We start from the raw sequence: 16,330 nt of genomic DNA, 5'->3' as shown, positions 1-16,330 counted from the left end.
GCATAATGAATCATGTTAGATATTGACAGGCTGACGGACTGATTTCACAAATCCCAATAATCACTGTGACGGCCTGACATGTTCAAACCCTTTATTTTCTCCACCATAAATAAAACATTTGGCTTGCATGTGTTAATTAAATGTGGTATTCTCTTAAACAATATATGCACAGAGGGAGATTCTTAGAGAAGTTTCACATGTTTACTACAATTACATTTTTTTTGTGTCCTGCAAAATAAACCCAAATCTATTTAAAATGCAAACTGTCCTACGAAGTCATACCAAAGATACGGAGCATGAAACAGCAGAGGAAGAAAGTATGTAGACTTAAAAGTGTTTCAACTGGACAAACAGGTTCATTCAAAGTAAGTGAATCCTAATACATGCAGCCTCTGACTGCAGCGTTAAAACTGAGGCCTGTAATGTTTAATAATAGTTTAATAATCATTATAATGTATTACCTAACATTAACTAACACATTAGTTAATACATTAATAAGCAGTTAATTAATGTCCACTGCTCAGAGTTAATTAATACATTATTAAGCATTAATAAAAGTTACAAAACTTAATTAGTTAACCATTAGTGAATGCTTTCTGGACCCTTATTGTAAAGTGTAACACATGCATCACTTAAGTAACACATTATAAATGCTAAACTGCCTCATAAGCATTACTTAACCATAATTAAGCATTAGTGAATGCTTTTTGGACCCTTATTGTAAAGTGTAACACATGTATCCCTTAGGTAACACATACGCTGAAGCAAAATGAGTTGAAATGTAGTTGAAGCAACACATGTAAAGAATTTAACACATTTTATTTAGAATAAAACAGATAATCACAGATAACATCTCAACTGGCACAGAGAAGTACGGTGGCCCTGAGAGCTCACAGCACTGCAACTTAAGAAAACACATGCAAAAAGACAAAACACAAGAAAATTAAGAAAACGTTCTTCATCAATTTGACAACACATGCGCAGCATTTAGAAAACGCGATGCAAAGACCACAACACAATACATTAGAAAAACGCGCTGCAAATAGACAGCAACACAACAGAAGTGTTTCCAGAGGACACTTAAAAGTGATGCACACGCTTATGCTTATGCATAAGGCAGTTTAGCATTTATAATGTGTTACTTAAGTGATGCATGTGTTACACTTTACAATAAGGGTCCAGAAAGCATTCACTAATGGTTAACTAATTAAGTTTTGTAACTTTTATTAATGCTTAATAATGTATTAATTAACTCTGAGCAGTGGACATTAATTAACTGCTTATTAATGCACTAACTAATGTGTTAGTTAATGTTAGGTAATACATTATAACGATTATTAAACTATTAATTAATGTTTAATAATGCATTAACTAATGCTGATTAAGGGACCCTTATGGTAAAGTGTTACCGAGTTTTTTATATATTTTTCAGACTGTGTTAAATACTTGATTCTCTTGTGTTTCCTTTAACCATTATTATTATTGTTAGTTATTATTTTCATTGTTATTACTTTCACACCCTCTTTCTTTCTGCCCTTCTGCTCTTACATCCTTCCAATCCATATTCTTTTCAACCTTCAACCTTGTGGAAGTCCCATGTCAGGGCTGTCCCACTGTCAAATCTTCAAGTGTGTGAGGCAGGGCCGGCTCTTCCAATAGGCAATATAGGCAAATGCTAAGGGCGCCGTGGCCTCTAGGGGGCGCCACAAAAGAGGGAAAAAATACCTTAAATATAATTGTATTAAAACTAGTTATTACTATTAACTCTTCAAATGGAAAAGCTCACATTGATTCAAATGTAAAGCAATGGGGCGGCGGCGTCGTATCTAAATTGTTTGATGTTGATTGTTTTATTTGTAATTTATTAGTATCATTATTGTTATTATTATTATTGTTATTATTCACTTATTTACAAGTTTTTATTGTGTAGTTAGGGTATTTATATTTTATTTCATATTTTTTTGTATTTAAGTATGTAAATTTGGTGACATGTTACCTTACAAATTAAAGACATTGATAAAAGCAATGCTATTCGATTTCTTTTGTAAGTGCATGTTAATCGCCGATGGAGGGGGGGCGCCATTTAAAATCTCGCCTAGGGCACCACATTGGGTAGAGCCGGCTCTGGTGTGAGGGATCTCTCTCAGACTTTTGTCAATTTAGTCAAGAAGGGCTCAGGGTTCGGGGAGGACGTTGAGATTGGGCGATGGTCTAATTCAGCTCTGATTGAGGAAAGTAAATAAAGATCAAGCTGGCTTGCCTTGAGAATTATAAGAACTAAGCAGGCTAATGTTTTCACTTGGACCTGAATTGAAATGTTCAGTTTAAGGTGCATTTTTCTCGTACAGTTCGTTACAATAGAAACATGAATGATAGTGGAAATGGAGGGCTCATTTTTAAGATCATGGATTTGTTTAGTGAGTAAAGGTATTGCAGCTCAGGCAGTCAGTCTTGTTAAATGATTGAATTAATTTGATTTAAGTTACCTGCAGACTGTGACAATTTTAATTTCCAGTAATTAATTGAATGCCGTCTATTTAGGTGAATAGCTTTAGATCAAAGGATTAGATTAAATCATGTTAATGTCTTTATATTAATAAGAGCTGGAGAGTTGCTCTAACAAACAAGCATTGAAAGCATACTGCAATATGATCAGTGTTTTATCTGCTCCCAATTAGGAATTACCAGCTCGCGAACACGCACACATCCTTTCATACAACTAATGTAATCACAAAGAGGGATGAGAGCCGTGCACCGGCAGCACAGTCACCTCTCCTGTTCACAGTAATTGCTCTCCTTCTCGCAGGCTGTCTTGGATGAACTCACTTGGCAACTTTACCTCTCCTGATTTCACGCACCAGCTCATTTTCCATCATGCAGCTTCCATCGGGCATCGAGCTCGCAGCTGGGATAAGATAGGAGGAACAAGTAATACGACAAGAGATTCCAACAATGCGTCCTGGAGCATCTGCTCACTACATCCAAAGCTGTGTGAGCACCACACCATGCTCACAGCTTCCTCTGTCTGCAGGAGATGAAATCCATCCAGTTATCAATATCTGAAATGATCATGTGAAGGTTGCTTAATTGAATTGTGTGTTGACTGTCAAAGGAGGGATAGAACTGCGTGTCATCGGCATAGAAATGATCATCAATATTGTTTTTATAATATGACTAGGAGGGAACATGTTAATTGAACACAGCAGCCTCCAAGATTAGATTTGGACTCAAACCGGTCGAATTCAGCTCTGATAGGGGAAAGGGAAGCAAACTCAAAAGCAGCCAACTATAAAAATCAAAATGCAAAATGCTAAATAAAAGAAGTATGAGAGAAAATAAACAATAAACATTAAGCTACAAAATAATGGAAACAAAATCCTCACAAACACGTGGCAGCAAAGATTTATGAAGCAAAAAGTTTGGGGGAGAATAGTCCCAGCAGAGGAACCTCTATAAAGAACAGTTCCCATCATACAATTAGTCCTTGGACTCAATGTTAGCAGATAATCAGTGCTGACTCTGTAATGAAAACCAGAGTATTCCAGTTCAGCATGAAAGAACTGTGGCGTGTTATTCAATCTAACCGTTTGTATACCTGACAGAAGACATGATTTTAATTTAGCCTCCACAGTAAGCAAAGATAAATGTTTATGCATCTGCAGCACATCAATACGAAAAGTAGGGTTAAGAGCCAATCAGCTCTATTTTGTAATATTTGAAGTTAAGTTAATTTGTCTCAAAGGAGAAGTCTGTTAAAGCCTGTTAACCTGTAAACAACATTAAATAGATAAGTAGACACCAAATATTAGGGGTGACCCCAAATAGTCGAATATTCGACGATTCGTTCTAACGAGCCTTAGTCGACTGCAAATCTCATAGTTGAATATTTGCATATGAAACGTGGATCATTCCATTCAAACCATGGGGGTGCTCAATGTCTAATTTTACATTATTTTCCTGTTTCCTGTGAAAATAGTGTCTCATATAGCCTATTTTGATATAAATATAGACTTATTTAATGTAATTCTGAGAACAGCTCTTGAAGTGTTAAATCTCCTTAAAGTGGTAATTAAATCTCCCCTGGTAATTAAAGGTGGACTCTCCCATTTAGCGGGACCTGTGGAGCAGACGTACCTCAGCTGGTCTTTAAATCTTTCTACGTTCATGTCAGCTCAAAATGTCAGAAAATAAAACTTCAGATGATCCTAAAAACTAGTGATGAAGATGAGGAGCAGCTTCATGAAGAGGGCTGTGAGATCAAGGATTACCGGACCACACAAAAACTGTACGGGGCCAAAAGAACGAGGAGGGATACCCAAAGCTGTCTAAAGCCTCAGAAACAATCCACAGCATCCCATCCACCTCCACACCATCAGAGAGGATATTCTCAAAGACAGGATTTACAGTCAACAAAGCAAGGAGCACACTTCCGCCCGTACACACGATGGTTTTCCTCACGTACAATTTGAAAAGACTCAAGCGGACAAAGACGCGATGAAAGACTGTTTTAAAAGGTTCTGTTAAGAGATTTAAAAACCCTTTAGCTGGTTCAGGTTTGATTTTGAACATTATAAACATGTTTAGACTTAAGTTGGACAAACTCTGCAGTGCTGCTCTCTGCTGTGTGAACACTGTTTAAATATCTCCTGATTCCTTTCTCTATAGTGGAGCGTTGTTCCATGTTTAACTGATGGTGGCCTTATTTGAGTTTTCTCTCCTTCATCACCTCGTTGTTTTTGTAATATAGATTTAAAAAATCTAAGTTTTATACTTATAATATTCTGTTGTCCCTTTTACTTTAAGCTACGAGTCTCTTAATTGTAAAGGGTTATGTGTAATATTGTCATGCGGTCACCATCATGCAGACTTTGGGTCAATAAGGAAAAACAACAAACATTCCACTATTCATCCACTATGGGCAAAATCTGATGAATCAGATTCAACTAAGCAAATCCTTAGTCGGGCTCACCCCTACCAAATATATTAAGTGCACTGACTTTAATCTCAGAATTCTTAGGAAAAAAGGTGCAACAACAATTGCAAACGAATTCTGAGATTAAAGTCAGAAATCTGACGTCTTGCTTAAACACAAATTCCACCAGATCCGTCACAGCAACGGATCTCATAGGTTCCTATTCCAGCCAATGTGTTAACTTCCACTGGATCCACTCCGTTGCGTTCTGGCTGAGTCTCTGATCCGGCAGGTCAGAGCCCTCCGGATCAGATACTCAAGACTTCTATTGTTCCCGGATGCCGGAGCACGACGCATCAATCTTAACAGAGCAGATGGAGCGGGACAGGAAGTCAGGTTTCACCAAAACAAAATGAAAACATCCGGTTAATTTTCAGAATAAAACACTCTGTGTTATCACCAGATCGTATTTCACTTAACTACAACAACAAACCAAAGTCATGATGAGCGGAGCCAGGCCTGGAGTCAACAGGTCAGAGGTTTTCAGAGGACCAGAAAGACAACATGGATGAGGAGAGGAGGAGGAGGAGAATCCTTGATTCAGTGATTACTGCATGGAAACCTCGGTCTGTGACTCCAGCTGTCCCGCGGTCCTGCTCCGTGCTGCGTTCTGAAAACGCAACTGGTGGGTGTTGACGGACGAGAGAACACGGAGCCGGACCGTAGCAGATCGGAGATGGACCAGACACGGATCTGGTGGAAGTCCCGTGTTAGAGTTCTGAGTTTATTTTTTTCTGACATTCAAGGAGAAAGAAGTCTGAATCCTGTAGGGAAAAAAAGTCAACATTCTGAGATTAAAGTCACTTTAATCTCAGAATAAAATAAAAAATATATATTGTATCTTAACTTTTTTTATCCCAGTGGCCCTGATAGTCTTTTGTACATATGCACAGTTTGTCAAAAAAAAAAAGGCTTTGAGATCTTAAGGCTGGTTTATACGTCTGCATCGACCTTACACAGCAGGGGTCGAGCACCACATACTTGTGCTTTGATGTGTCAGTGTTGCACAGCAATACCACACCGAAACACTAGAGGGCAGTGTGGTCTCTCTGATAGAGGGTCGCCTGTTTCAGGCCCCGCTACGATCTCTTTTTACTTTTTCACAGCGATTCTGAACGTATTATGTTACTTTAGAGCTGATACATTTTGCTGTTTATCATACAGACATGATAACATGAAGAATAGAGAGGAGACAGAGGAGGAGATAAAGTGCACGGCGGATGTACAGTGATTCTGGTAGTGCTATAAATGCAGGAAATACAATGCAGCCAAGCGGACCAATCACAGGGCTTGCTGTCCCTTTCAATTCGACCCATAGTTACATTTTGGAGGAGGTGCACGTCAGCTACATGCATAAGCCTCTGTGTAGGTATGGGAGCTACGCGGACCATTGCGCCTATACATCCAGCTTTAGACTATTGATGTGTTTTTAGTTGTAGCTGCAAAACTCCTGAGTTTAAAAAAAACTGGGTGAAATATTACCAAAAGTCAGAGTAAAGGACACTCAAAGAGGATGTTCTGAAAATCTTATTTATAAATGTTTCAGGAAAGAGACAAGATATGAACCTATTTCACAAGAATAATAAATGGAGGGCAGGAGAAGTCTTTCAAAAACTGTAAAACCATGGCATTTTCATGGTCTCTGATATCTTAAACAAAATTTCAATCGAATACAAAAGCCTTTGTAGCATCACATGATGTAAAAACTCCATTTAAATTGCAGAGCAGATTATTTATCAGAGTCTACCTCTCTCCCTTCCCCCCCTCTTTGTGGTCCTGTTGCTCCCTGCTCTGCTGTTGAAGCTGTATATCTCCTGATGGCACGCCCCTGCAGCAGAGAGGAGCTAATTTATCTCCCATTACCAGGTCCAGCACATGTTTACCCACAATTCCACTGGCTTTGTGTCCCCCATATCTGTTCCTGCATGAATATCTGGTGCTATTATAAATGCTTGGAGCAGAATGTGTGTGTGTGTGTTTGATTATTCTATTCAACATGTGCTGCGTTCATTGCATCATTATTTTGACCTTTATCTTCTGGGCATGTTGCCACTTTAATTTCACAACGCTGTAATCTAGTCAGGTGCTTAATTCCTGCAAGGCTCCTGCAATAGAAGTTTCTGATTGAAGACATGTCGGCTCAGGTATTGCTGATAATATTAATATTATGACTTTATACATGGTTGTGCAACAGTGATGTAAGCTATGTAAAATACTAATTGATAAACTCTTCCTCCTGTGTTGCAATACTCTGAAAGATTGACACGATGCAACCGTTACAATAAGTTACAACATGATGATATTAGTTCATAAAATGATGCCATATTTCAATAACATGATACTTTGATATATGATCATTATAATTGGATAAGATGCGATACATTATCTGATACGGGAGAATACCACAATATGGTACGACTTGGTTTAATGTGATAAGACAGCAAACATTCATTTTCTGTCATTTTTCACACTCACGCTCCCTGAGTGAGCGGAGGCTTCATTTAATATCCTCTCTCTCTTCCTCTACCCTGCTCTCACCTCTGTCACCTCCATCTTTTCTGTTGTAAGTGTGTGGGAGGTAGAACCTTCAGTTATCAGGCCCCTCTCCTTTGGAATCATCTACCAGTCAGGGTCCGGGAGGCAGACACCCTCTCCACTTTTAAGAATAGACTTAAAACTTTCCTTTTTGATAAAGCTTATAGTTAAGCTGGATCAGGCTTGGACCAGCTTTTGTCATGCTGCTATAGGCCTAGACTGCCGGGGGAACTGGCACACTGACACACTGGGATCCTAGCTCACCTTCTTCCCCCCAACCCCTTCATCACTTACTTTTACTTTAACTCTGCCTGTCCCATTAAAGTTACTAACCATAGACCTTTCTGGAGTCCCTGAGCTCCATTGTCTCGTAGATTCCTCTGAGCTGCCGTAGACGTCCTCCTGCTGTGGACGATCTGGACTCCAGCTGATACGGACGTGCTGGACTCCAGCGGCAACAGCTTCTACAACTCGTCTCGTCACTATCACCTCTCTCTCTTACTCCCCTCTATCTGTCTTTCCAGACCCAACTCAGTCGAGGCATGATGGCTGTCTAACATGAGTCTGGTTCTGCTGGAGGTTTCTGCCTGTTAAAAGGAAGTTTGTCCTCACCACTGTAACTAGCTAAATACTGTGATGTGCAATGCTCATGATGGATTAAGGTGGGGTCAGACTGAGTCTTACCCTGTCTTGGTGTTGGGTCTCTGTTCATAATTTGACATAGAGTGGTCTAGACCTCCTATGTTTGTAAAAGCGTCTTGAGATAACGTTTGTTGTGATTTGGCGCTATACAAATAAAGATTGATTGATTGATTGATAAGTAAAAGAAAGATGGAAAACTACACGTCTGTTTTTATTGTGACAGATAACTCCGCCTCTTATAGATGATGTAAGGCTGTTGGCTTTCTTCCACTGTCCAACTTGCAAATAAAAGTTTAACAGCAACATTTCAGTACTAGACCTTCATCAGGCAAACATTTTTCAAAGACAGGCAGAACAACTGAAAAGGGGTGTGGCTACCAGTCAATGACTAATCAGTATCACGGCATCACCAAGCGGCAACCTCCGGTCTAAAAATATGAGTCAATGCGGAAGTGTTAAAAGCTGCAGTTCATCGAGGATCCGCTTGAGGCTGGCTCCTGAAGTACCGGAAGTCACATACACATGAATGGGAAAAAGACGATCTTTGCAGCATTAATAAACATGTTTACAGCCTGGTACAAAAGATGAGTGTAGTCTGAATAGCTTATTTCTCGATGTCCTCTCACTGTGAGGGGGGTGAATTTTATTCTAACTCGGCAATTTCGAAGATATTGAGATTACTAGTCTTCCAATGAGAGGCACAGCTGCCTGTGGGAACACTGCAGCTGTTGGCTAGGAGGCAATATGGCTGCCGCAGCCGATTGGCTTCAAAACAGCTCTTCAGAAACAGATGGGTGACGTCACGGATACTACGTCCATATTTTATACAGTCTATGGGCATCACGTGTGGGCAAATCAAGGAAATAGAAAAAAGGTGATTCACTGCTCAACAAAATATGAGCATAATCAATTAATGCTTTCATTTTAGCCTGTTCATGCACAACACTACCTCTATTCTACACTGAACAAAACTATAAATGCAACACACGGCTGTGGCTCAGTCGGTAGAGTCGGTCGTCTATCAATTGGAAGGTTGGCGGTTCAATCCCAGATCCCACACGCCAAAGTGTCCTTGAGCAAGACACTAAACCTCGAATTGCTCCCTCTGTTGTTCAGAGGTGTGTGAATGTGAACCAATGAGATCAACTAACACTGATGGTCCCTCACTACATAGCAGCCTCTACCATCAGTGAGTGAATGGGTATGAATGGGTGAACGTGACGAGTAGTGTAAAAGTGCTTTGAGTGGTCAGAAAGATGTAAGTACAAGTCCATTTACCATTTACTATTACTGCATAAAACAACCCTACCTCTATGTATACCAAGCAGCAACCTCTAGTCTTAAAATATGAAGCCCATGCAGAAGTGTTAAAGTGCAGCATCCACTTGAGGCTGGCTGCAGAAACACCAGAAACCACACACACACCCATTCAAAGAAGACGATCTTTACAGCAGAAATAAACATGTTTACAGCCTGGTACAAAAAACAGCTTGGGTCTACGTGGCTAATTTCTCCATCCACACACATTGTGGGGTGATTTTTTTCTAATGCTTCAGTTCAGTAGATATTAAGATTATGAGTTTTGTCAGTCTTTTCTTTTTTCTTTTCAATGGTTGTGATAGGTTGGTACTGTTGTTTTTTATTTCAGTGATATATTTTGAACCCTGACTTTACATCCTGATGGGGGAGGGGTGGTGACTAGGGAGGGGGAGGGGGAGGGGGAGGGGTCCAATTATTCCATGATCATTCAATTGAGTATATGTGAATAAGAATGTGAGAAAAACAAATAAAGTCTATCTAAGATTACGAGTTTTGCCCAAATAAGGACATGACTGACAGGCAGGAACACATAGCTGTTAGCTAGGAGGCTCAAACCCCGCCCCTTACCTCACTGAGTTTAGTTGAGTTCAGCATTTCCAATATGGCTCCCGCCAATCAGCGTTCAGGGACAGATGGGTGACGTCATGGATACTCTGCCATTATTTATACAGTCTATGATGTATATATGAGAAGCAAGCTTACATAGCTAAGATAATAAAACCATAAGCATGCAGAAACAGTAACCCTGTTGACATAAAACATGTCAATTTCAAAGCTTGAGTTGATCTTGCATTAAAATTAATGTGAAAGAGTGAGGAGAGCAACATGATGGCCAACACAGCTCACCCACAGATTCTATTCACCAGCAACCAGAGTCCACACACTCCAAACTGAAGATCTATCAAAGTCCATCACTATCAAACATGACTTCAGAGTAAACAAACATGTGGAGACGAGATGGTTGTCAAGCTGAACGTTGCTAGCTACTTGGCTACCCGGTCCATCTAGACCTGTGGAATTTCTCCTTTCCTTGCCAGTTGGATTGTGAGATGTTTTACAGGACATGATGTAGAAACACTTACATGGAGGTCACATATAAACAAGTTGGTCCTCCATTTGTGACGTCTATCTATCTTAATATTTTGTTTCATTACCTTGACTGTGTTTGTTGTGTTTTCCAGCCTGCTATTGTTTCGTTCCAGACCAGGACATCAGATCGTAAATGCTGAGCATGTCTAATGTATATGACTCTACATCAGCGTGACCGTGATGATCTTTCAAGCACATCAGGGTCGGTAAAATCCCTCTTACACCAAAGCAAATCTGGCAAGGTCATCTTTCAGACCATCAAAAACTCTGGACTGTCCTTACTTGTGTCAGGAGAGGGGAATCTGGACCAAATGTGCCCTGCTTTGGACAGCTTCTGCATCAGATGTGAAGTTCCCCATCAGGACCCTGGACACTGGCGTGGTTGCGTAGTTAACTCTAAAGAAAAGAGAGTCGTTACTTATGAGAGAGTAATGAAAGAAGTTGCTTTTCATGACGTGTGCACCCACTTCCTGGTTCTTCTCAAGCAGTCAAACGTCACTTCCTGGGACACTTAAAGAAGCCAGTAGTTGGCACTAGTTCTTATGGAAACACTAAAACCTGCATCAGAAGCACAAGGTGTCATTTTTAAGAGTTTACACTAAAAATATGAGCAGACAGTCAAACTACTGAGGATGACAGTGATGCAGCCAGTATTAAAAGCTGACTGTATGTTCACACAGACGAGCACAGCTGCAGCCAATTAGATAAACAATGACCCTGTGTGATTCAGGAGCGCCAATATGGAAGCACTTATAACAGTCAACTGTATTGTCAAGCTAATGCTTATAATTGGCTCCCCCCTAATGAAGTGTGTCCATTGTTAATGTGATTAGCTGCAGCTGCCCATGTGAATGCTGGATTAAGCTGACATTATATGGGACACTTCTTAAAATAGAGGCACGAACAGAGAGGACAATTCAATGACCTTATTAATGCCAATCACACACACACAGGACCTGTGTGTTCATCATTTCTCTCTACCTCTTCACCCATTCCACTTTCTTAAATTCAAATCACCCTTTCTCCCTCCCTCCTCTTATAAATGTCTGTTTCATAATCAATAGCATCCACTTGTCTACACTGCGAACAAAAATAGAACTTCCTCAGACCATGCGTACGCACAAATGATGACCAACTTTCTCAGAAAATGTAAACACATACTCTTAACTAAATGCATGACATATTTAAAAGGTGACATATCATGCAAAATTGACTTTTTAATGGTTCTCTACCTGAAATATGTTTCCCTGGCATGTCTACGAACCCCCCCGAAAAAAAATCCATTCTGCCCCTGTTCTGATTTCTCCACCTTTCTGTAAATGTGTCTGAAACGAGCCGTTTCAGACTTCCTTGTTTTTGTTACGTAACAACAATATCCGGTCTGTCACGGAGTCAGAGCTCGGAGCTTGTTCAGCCCATAGACTGTATAAAATAATACTGAATCCCTCCTCCGTTTTTCATTACCTGCACAAATGTGTGCTAACAAGGAGCTTAGGAGGGAGGCATGCTAGTTGTAGGCTGTCTTAATAAACACAAAGGTCGGTTTTACTCCCCACGTCTGCAGATTTGAAGATCTAGTGGATGATTTTAATTTGTCATGGAAAAGTGCTAGCGCTAATTAGCATAGCCACATAGCTTTTAGCTTGTAGCTGTAGCTGTGTACCAAGACACACGTCGACACACTGACAAATAAAACAACAAGAAACACTAAATCTGTGACCAATCCTTCAGAAAGGTCCTGCTGCCTTTCTGGCAGAGGTCGGTTTTACTCCCCACGTCTGCAGATTTGAAGATCTAGTGGATGATTTTTATTTATCATGGATAAGTGCTAGCGCTAGTTAGCATAGCCACATAGCTACATGTTCGTAGCTGTGTACCAAGACACACGTCGACATACTGACAAATAAAACAACAAGAAACACTAAATCTATGACCAATCCTTCAGAAAGGTCCTGCTGCAGGCACCTCCCCATCAGGATCAGATTCTGGATCAGATTCAGAGGGTTGAAGTAACGTGATCTCTGAGCAGCCGTGTATATTCAGCCAACATGTAAACATTAGATCAACGTGCTGGACAGCCGAGGCACATCCACTTCCTGAGGGGGCGTGGTCAGAGAGAAAACAGAGTGTTCTGATGAGGAATGAAGAAGAGGGTTTTTCAGGCAGACCAAAATCTGATTTCAAAGTGTTTTTTTGAGCATAAACTTTAAAGACATGTTTTGGGGACCTCTTAGACCAATATATATTGATGAAAAAAGCGTGATATATCACCTTTAAACTACTTTCAGTAAAAGAAAAAAGCCAGATGACTGGCACATAGCCATGTGGCAAAAAGAGAGGCAGAAAACTCATCACATTTTCTATTTTCAAGGTTTTATTTCAAGGTTAGCTACTATTTTTGTGGATATTTTTTATTATAATAATGGGTAAAATGTACTATTTTAGACATCTTAAAAAAAAAAAAACATTCTGGAAGACATCTCACGACCCCCTATTTGTTTCTCGTGACCCCCACTTTGGGAACCCCTACTCTAAGAAATGGATGGCTAGTTGGTGAGCATATTTTATGTTATCTTAAGTCTATATCCTGTTTATGCTAAAATGTTGTTGTTTATACGTGAGAGATTGCCTGGCTTGACTCCATTGGCTGGTACGCACCTGTCATGAATCGAACGGTGATTTTGCGTAAGTAGTAAGAACATTTCTACGCATTTATTAGTGAATGAGGCCCAATGAAGCTAGCATACTAGCTTAGTAGTATGCCTGCAGCAGGACCTTTCTGAGCCATTGGTCACAGATTTAGTGTTTCTTGTTGTTTTATTTATCAGTATGTAGACGTGTGTCTTGGTACACAGCTACGAACATGTAGCTATGTGGCTATGCTAACTAGCGCTAGCACTTTTCCATGAAAAATAAAAATCATCCACTAGATCTTCAAATCTGCAGACGTGGGGAGTCAAAGCGACCTTTGTGTTTATTAAGACAGCCTACAACTAGCATGCCTCCTTCCTAAGCTCCTTGTTAGCACACATTTGTGCAGGGAATGAAAAACGGAGGAGGGGTTGAGTTGTATTTTATACAGTCTATGGGCTGAACAAGCTCCGAGCTCTGACTCCGTGACAGACCGGATATTGTTGTTACGTAACAAAAACACGGAAGTCTGAAACGGCTCATTTCACACACATTTACAGAAAGGTGGAGAAATCAGGACAGGGGCAGAATGGATTTTTTTCATTCTCGGGGGGTTTGTAGACAGGGACACATATTTCAGGTAGAGAACCATTAAAAAGTCCATTTTGCATGATATGTCACCTTTAAGCTAGCAGCATATTTGTATTTCCTGGGCCTCATCAGCTATAGTAGTAACACTCTTGTTTTCCTGCATCTTTGTTGCATAAAATGAAATACTATTATCCGCCTCGTCCTTGGCTGCCTTTTTGACCCAAACTAACTGAATAAATGAGCAGCCACGCGTGAAGATAAAGTGCATGGTCTTTTTTTTTTAAGTGCACACAGAGTGGCTGAAATAAACCCCGCCTGGTAGAGGCCAAGGGAGTGTTTTTGTTTATGTGAGCTGATAGAGAGTAAAATGAGGTCAGGAGACTGTACAAGGGAGGAAAAGATACATCTGAAAACTCTTTACATCAAAGTAGGAAAGCTGAGACAGGCCTTTTTTGTGTGTACAGAACATTGTTTTGTACAGATACGCTTAGTTCTCTTGGGAAAACATGATCAGCCTGTTTATCAGAGATCAGGAGTGCCATGCTTGCAGAAGCTAAAATGTCCAAATCAAGGGGTACATATTTATAATACACCAATAATTCAGACTTCTCAGATCACTGCTCTTTGACTGTCATGGCAGACATCTTGAAGGCTGAATTAAAGTGATGAAATGAAGAAAGGAAAATGATGTACCAGGATCTCAAGACAACAAAAGTGGTCTTCTTTTGATGAATCATGATATCTCAAGAGATAAACTTTTGTTTTACTGAGAAACAGTTATTAGTTGTTAAAGGATTTGATAAACAAACACTTACTTCAAAAAGTCCAAGATAGTCAAATAAAAGATAGTCCAATAAAATCCACAAGAATAAGACTTAATGAGCTGACAAAAGGAGAAAGAGAGGAACTAAACACACAGGGTAATCAACACAGGTGTACACACAAACAGGTGGAACTAATGAGAGTAATCAAGCGGGCAGGAAGTGAAACTAAACCAGACACACAGGGAGCAAGAACTACAAAATAAAACAGGAAACATTAGAGACTCAAAAAACATGGATGGATATATACAGACACAAGGAATACGAGAACACAGCTGTAAGAATGATATGATAAGTATTAGGAGCATGAACCCTGACTGACTGGTGGGTTGCTGTGCTGGGTACACGCAAGCATTTGAACAAGAGCATCACAGCTGTTGCCTAAGGCGGGGGTACAGATGACGCCTACAGAACCTCATCATTGAGCTCTTACCTAGAGTGTACAAGAAATCCAAGAGAAACCTAATCAGTTGCAAGTGAAAGGTACCTCCATAAGCAAACCCACACACCTTCTGTTTATTACCATGCAAATAAATGAGCATTACCGCTATCACATCCATGGCTTTATGCAACTGAGTAAAGATTTGACAACTGATAGTGAATAAGGGGAGACATCCAAATCAAAAACAGGTAAAGCAATAATTTTGATATTGCACAACTTATATTTTGAATAAATAGAATCAAAGCTGATTTTCTGAGTGATGCATGATCATTATTAGTTTTGATTTGCAATCAGAGTTGGTCAATCAACTTTGTTTCACCCTTTAAAATGAAAGCACATGCAATGTGTTAACTCTAAAGAGCTTGACATTTCAAAAATGCAAACAACAAAATACAACACCAAAGGTTGACAAGAATGAATGCAAATTAAACAGAATAAAGTGATGAAGCATCAGATCAATATATATATAACCAGATACATAATTATAATGATAACAAATAAAATAAATAAAGGCATTAAAGGACAATAAAAAGGTTTAAGACGAAGACGACATCATATCATTAAAAAAATGGCAAAAGAAAGATTAAGAACATTAAATTGATAAGTAAAAAAGGAAATAATAAAACATAAATAATCTAATAAATTAATTAAAATCAATAAGCTAAATCAAATACAAATAAAAAGGAATTAAAAAGGGGAAGTCACATAGAAGCAAGTCTGTAAAAGTGATTTTTAAGAAGAGATTTAAAAGATGTCACTGACTCTGCGAGCCGTTCCAAAGTCAAGGGGCTCTGATGGAGAAAGAACGATCCCCTTTCAATTTGAGTGTCAACTTTGGAACGACTGGAAGTGCCCTACCTGAGGATCTAAGGCTGCAAGATGGCTTGTATTGTGTCAGTCAAACACTCAAAGACATCCCAGTCCTGAGCAGATAATGAAGGGGAAGTCAAGCAGATGAAAATGTCACCATCACAACATAGCTCCTCATGAAACTGTTGAAAGCTTGTCTTCGATCACTTGTTTGACAGGCAGTGAACTGCAGAGATGCTGTGAGATCCTTGTGACTTATTGATGAAACAAGAAACAGGAAAAGAATCAGAGCTGTGGACTGCAGCCAGGCCGGTGTTATTGTGATGCTGGGAGATTCCTTTTCAGAGCTCAATGTTTAATTCTTTGACTCAGAGCAATCTCAAAGACGTTCCCCAGAAATGGATCCTCCTCAGAGCACTCAGTGGGAAGAAAGTAACTCCATCAGTTCACTGAAAAAGAGAAGATTGCTTTGCAAAA

General features: G+C 39.7%; 1 long non-coding RNA gene across 4 annotated transcripts in view; it reads right to left on the bottom strand.

Annotated features, from left to right (window-relative positions):
• The window catches only part of LOC117812321, a 49,743-nt gene extending 35,018 nt beyond the window's left edge, over window positions 1–14,725 (bottom strand). For all 4 annotated transcript variants that reach the window (XR_004631196.1, XR_004631193.1, XR_004631195.1 and 1 more), the window contains exons 1-2: window positions 14,596–14,725; window positions 10,841–10,954 (exon numbers count right to left, since the gene is read on the bottom strand). This is a non-coding gene — a long non-coding RNA (uncharacterized LOC117812321). The remainder of the gene's footprint in view (window positions 1–10,840; window positions 10,955–14,595) is intronic.
• Between the last annotated feature and the right edge of the window lie 1,605 nt (window positions 14,726–16,330).

The sequence above is a fragment of the Notolabrus celidotus genome, chromosome 5, assembly GCF_009762535.1.
Source record: "Notolabrus celidotus isolate fNotCel1 chromosome 5, fNotCel1.pri, whole genome shotgun sequence".
Classification (NCBI taxonomy): domain Eukaryota; kingdom Metazoa; phylum Chordata; class Actinopteri; order Labriformes; family Labridae; genus Notolabrus; species Notolabrus celidotus.
This window is presented reverse-complemented; position numbering and strand designations above follow the sequence as displayed.